We start from the raw sequence: 6,000 nt of genomic DNA, 5'->3' as shown, positions 1-6,000 counted from the left end.
AATAACGACCCGCCAAACTGCCGACCTTCTGATCGACAAGCTCAGCGTCCTAACCCACTGAGCCACCGCGTCCCTGTATAATAATACACTGTATAATAATACACTGTATTTAAAACAAAGATTATTTATTGTAATAATACACTGGCTGGATTTAATAAAAAATGTATTTATTTCAAAGTTATAAATTATTACATATTTAAAGATAATGGGAGAAAATAGTTTACAATCCAAAATTTAATAGTAACCATATTTATTAAATATATAATACAGCAGACAGTATTTTAGGGAAGAGATTTTAGAAAGTTGAAAAACAATCTGAGTTTTAAAATCTGGCTCATGAGAGAGGGATCTAGGCTTTGAACTATTTTTTCCCCCCAATCACAAGTAGTACATATTAAATATGTTTTCTTAATTGAAATAATATCTATAGTATCTATTTATAACAGCTTATAATAACTAGTTATTTGGGCATTCTTCATAGTTTTAAAACAACTTTTTTCAAAGTATATTATCTCATAATAGCTTGGGCAAATTATAAATTCTTTTATATCTTGAATATAGATAGGGTTAACTGCGTTGCACTTGTATTTATTTCTTCAGAAACAACATTCTCCCCACTCTCTCAGTTCTTCAAGATCATTGCACAGCTAAGTTCCAGGGTCATAAATTATTGTGTTTCACTATGATAGCAAATAACAAGTGAACAGTGCTAATAAGCACAGTTCCTCATTACACCGCTATTCTCAGAACCAAGTGTACTACTGTATTTCACATACTGGTGTTCCTGGCTTACATTTATGTAGTTTAAACAAACAATATGCAGGATACATTATACTCATGATGCAATGTTGAAATATTAGCCTCTTCAACTGATTTCCTTTCCAAGGTATGGACATCATTAGAGCACATCAAGAGAGTATCTCTGCAAATTCTGTTCTACACCACACAGAAGGAATTTTAACTGATAAACTGTATGCACAGATGTAATAATGGGGAAAGAAGAAAAGGAGAAATGAAAATGACTCTTATTTCAGAAGAGTCTGTATTAAAATATAATAGTAATATACTATTTTTAATATTAATATATAATAATCTATAGTTCTTAGCTGTGGCAGGGTAATGTCAACCAGTTATTTGCCAAGTGTTCAGTACAAGGCATAGTGGAAACTAGCCATCTGTGCTACTTTATACCTAGCTCTTAATGCCTGATTGAGAAGAAATATTCAGAACAAAGAATTTCAGCCTGAAAGAGGATTAAAGGAATATCACTGGCTAGTTTGTCATTCTAGAACAAGACACTGACCTTAGCAGGGAGTGTGGAAGAAGCAATGGATGGAAACTAGTCAAGGAGAGAAGCAACCTAGAACTAAGGAGAAACTTCCTGACAGATAGAACAATTAACCAGTGGAACAACCTGCCTCCAGAAGTGGTGAATGCTCCAACACTGGAAGTTTTTAAGAAGAGACTGGATAGCCTGAAATGGTATAGGGTTTCCTGCCTGAGCAGGGGGATGGACTAGATGACCTTCAAGGTCCCTTCCAACTTCTTCTTCTTCTTCTTCTTCTTCTTCTTCTTCTTCTTCTTCTTCTTCTTCTTCTTCTTATTATTATTATTATTATTATTATTATTATTATTATTATTATTATTATTATTATTATTATTATTATTACTATTATTACTATTATTATTATTATTATTATTATTATTATTATTATTATTATTATTATTATTATTATTATTATTATATCTGTCAGCAGAAGGAGTGGAAGACTGCTACTGGCTGGTAGATAAACAGGTAAACAAATGAGCTTGGTTTTGGAGCAATGCCCTGTCTTTCCGCAACATCACCTGAAATGATCAGATCAATCAGTCTAATGGCAAGGCCTATCCTGATTCCTCCCATCATTCTATGCAAGTATAAAAAGTAATTAATTAATAGATGGCCGCAAAATTTCTGTGGTGGTGATTTTCTGTTATGCATTCCAGGAATAACTTTGATGACATATAAGCTGCATGGTGTCTTTGTCTTCAGGTTAATTACACAGCTTCAATGATGAAAGGCAACATGGTGAAGTAAAGATGTGTCCTTCAATATTGCGCAGCATAACTCTAATACTGACAAAAGTAGACAGTTCATCTGTAATTTGATACCTTGTTCACTTAACTGGAGCAATTCTTTCTCAGGTTTTGTTGAGAGTCAGTGGACCTAAATTAAAGAGAGAGAAAAGAAGAAAAAAGAGTTTGATAATATCCAAAAGTAAGCTGAGAGGGAAAAGCTTCTATTATTTCTTCATGCAAATACTCGCATGCCTCTATGCTAAAATCTTGCTATTCCTCTGAATCATACTTTGGCTGTCAAAACATAAAGGATAATGGCTGCTTAATTTCCACTATTGTATAACTGGAATAGAGACAACTGCTTACAAAGTCACTGTTATCTTCACAGCAAGTGACGGCATTAGGGTACTTTAGTTCTAAAAGACTTACAGCCACATTTCTAAACAGTTTTATGATTATTGTGAATTATGTCTCTTTTCCTCATTTCTCATACCCATTCATGAAAATAGCAGTATATTATTCATTTGTTCTAGTTTAATTCAAGTTAAACTGTGCATATTACTGCATTTAAAAATAAGGTATTTAAAATGAAAAAAGTGTATATTTCATTAAATATATATTCACAGTAACAAAACTTATTTAAAATTAAAAAAGGAAATTGTTGGGAGAAGCACTTAATGGGGCTCTAGTATTTTCCTCATAAGGAAATAAGCCATTTTCCCAATAAAAATTATGGCCCTAAAGCTACAGTACATTTATTCAGAAGAGAAATGGTGAAGAATACCCAAAATACTTTCTTTTCTATGAGAACTAGCACCATGGGAGTTGGATTTGCATTAGCAAAAGATTATTATCATCCAATAAAAAAGAATATTTGTGGCTCAGAGTGGAAATGAGAGGTCCTTGGTGCTCTCTGAGCTTGATTCTTTTCTTGAAGACATTTCATTACCCAAATTAGGTAACATTATCAGCACAGATGTTATTAACATCTCATTACTATTATAAATATAATCAATATATAACCCTCATTACTATCATCATTATCATCATCACACACACATATACCAACACATACATGTACCAAATTCCTGTAATACAGTGGCACACTGGGTCACCTCTATGCAAATGTAAATATATACATATATACAGGCTCCCATTTTAAATGTCCTAATTAAGGAGTAGATCTCATTGAAATCAAAGTGATATGTACCTCTCAGAAAAAATAGGTTTTATGTTAATAGTTACATAATTTGATTTTAAATTGGTTTGTGTTATGCAATAGGAAATATAGGAAATATATTTCAATTTGGGATACTGCATCACAAAAACTATCAACTATGGAAAGACATATAGAAATAATATTGGTGAGTTTTTTAATTTGGGGGAATAATAGGAGACAGAGATGCTTTTAAAATTCAGTTCTATAGCTTCGGTAGATGTAAAAAGTAGATGTAAAAAGGGTGGGGAAGTGGGTTCCATACTTGGAACAAGACAGATTACTGTATCCAAATGTATCCTAGTCAGCACAAAGAAAGAGAATCAGATATACAATGATATCGTTTGCACTGAGCATTCAATAAGGAACATGTAAGATATCCTCTTTTAATAATCTGTCCAGGCATGATTTCAGCAATGTTGGAGAAATTGTGGAATGGTTATTTCAAATGCCACTCAAATCATGCTTCAAAGAAGTGCAAACACAATGAAGTGGCTGCCACTGCTTCCCAGAATACATATAATGTCAGAAAGAGTAGAGTATGAATTTGGGGGAAAACCATGTCATACACCATGCTGGAATTGTTGCTTCAGTTCAGGATCATTTCCGGAGTATGGGAGTAAAGAAACCTGGACCTGATAAATACCATTAATGGTTTATTTGATCAATAGAATACATAATTCAGTGTTTCATGCACAGTGTTCACTTTAATAACCAAAATTAAATATGTATTAAAATATAAAACTTTGCTGCTGACTTAAAAATGAATTATTTTATTACAAACTATTTCCCTATCTTTCCAACTCTAAGAATGAAGCAATGAAAAAACAGTGCAAACATAAAACGCAACAAAACAAATACCCCGTTTTCCAAAAATCATTAGCAGCTCTAGTCCTATAATGATTCTATTCTGATGGCTCATCTTAGTTGATGATTTTTCACAATGTATTTCATGGCTTCCATCCCTACATGAGACTTTATTACTATCACATAGGAATAAAAAGCCATAAAACACTAGAGTGAATTTATCTTGATCAGATGCCATACTGATTTTCTTCACATGATTTCACAATCATTTCCAAACTAACTGAGAATTTCATGCTACATTATTCAACATTTGAAAACTATATTGCAGTTGTTTAAAAAGTGTTCTGTCACAAATTAACAGCAATTTAGGCTTCAGAGAGATTGCTAACTGAACAGACAGGGGGACAGTCACCACACACAACCATTGAATTCACCGAATAGACAGGACACCACAAAAATAGCACTAGAACAGACATATAAAAGACAAAACAACTACAAACGTATCCTTGGAATCTTTTAAGCATCCTCAACTCTTTCCTGTTTAGTTTCCTTAAATGGACACTGCAAACAACTCAAACATTTGTGTCAGAGTGTGCTACTCAGACAACATTTCTATAGATATACTAAAGAGGCTTTTCCCAATGTGGTGCTCTCCAGATGTCTTTTGTCTATGCCTTCCAAATTGCCAGTTAGTATAACCAATGATCTTGCTGGCTCAAAATTCACACACTTGGAATCAAAAAAGCTGAACTAAAGCACTTCTGATTTACACAGAGGTGGTAATGCTGAGATGAAAATATATTACTTTCAAACATACCACATGGCACCTTCATCTATAACCAAATCCATGAAAATTCTACCACCTACCTATCCTGCTGGACAATAAAGAAATAAAGCTGTTGTTTTCAAAATCAAGCTATGACTACATAAATTCTGAAATAAAATACTTCAAAGAATCAATTACTATGTGTTTTTCCTGCTAATAAGCCAATGACATAGGTCTCTATGTCCACTGAAAAGAAAAGATCTTACGTTCAATACCTTTGGAAATATTTTTCTTTCTACCTTTCTATACAGCATGTGCTAAAGAATATCCAAAATGCTTCAAGAAGTCTACAATACTTTAAATAAAATAACCTTAGCAAAATAGTTAATCTTGTTAATTGTTGTTAATAACCGCAATGGAAAATCTACTCCATTTTATTGTTTTCTTACTCTTCTCTGGCTGCCTATCAAATCTATTTCTTGTATAGCACCATGTGGTTAATGCAAGTGAGAACGGGAAATTCATAAATGAAAGGTAGTGCATAAATAAATTAAATTACCATGCATAAAACATGCAAATGATTTAAAAACTGCATATGAAACCTTATTTTCATTCAACTGCATTTTGGCAGGACAAATGGTCACTGATTAGGTCCAGATTAATGCACTCCCAAAAATTATCAACATGTTTTAAATATGGAGAAAGAGTTCATCTATCTATATAGTTTTTTATTTTGTTAGAGATGCTAACAACAAACTACAAACTTACTGCACAGACTTACTGCATTAAATGCTAGATACTAAATGCTCTCCAAGGTTCCTGCCATTCCTGCTGTTTTATAATTCTATGATGTTTTAAATGCAGAAGTTCTTCAGCAACTGCTGAATTACTAATCCAGGAGAGTAATGGTATTAGATATAAGAAACTATAGTTACACAAGGGAAGGCCCATAATTACTTCATCCTTGTTTTATAGGATAAAGGTAAAAAAAAGATATCTTAATCTAGGGGGCAGTGCTCATCTCCGTTTCTTAGCCAAGAGAGCCAGTGTTGTCCAAAGATGCTTCTGTGGTCATGTGGCCAACATGACTATACCCTAAGGCACATGGAACGCTGTTACCTTTCCGCCAAAATGGTACTTATTTATCTACTTG

General features: G+C 33.1%; 1 long non-coding RNA gene across 1 annotated transcript in view; it reads right to left on the bottom strand.

Annotated features, from left to right (window-relative positions):
• Positions 1-210: 210 nt before the first annotated feature.
• The window catches only part of LOC308670344, a 41,577-nt gene continuing 35,787 nt past the window's right edge, over positions 211-6,000 (bottom strand). The window contains exon 6 of the long non-coding RNA XR_014027001.1: positions 211-2,206. This is a non-coding gene — a long non-coding RNA (uncharacterized lncRNA). The remainder of the gene's footprint in view (positions 2,207-6,000) is intronic.

Source organism: Vipera berus (genome assembly GCF_964194415.1).
Source record: "Vipera berus genome assembly, chromosome: 6".
Classification (NCBI taxonomy): Eukaryota; Metazoa; Chordata; class Lepidosauria; order Squamata; family Viperidae; genus Vipera; species Vipera berus.
This window is presented reverse-complemented; position numbering and strand designations above follow the sequence as displayed.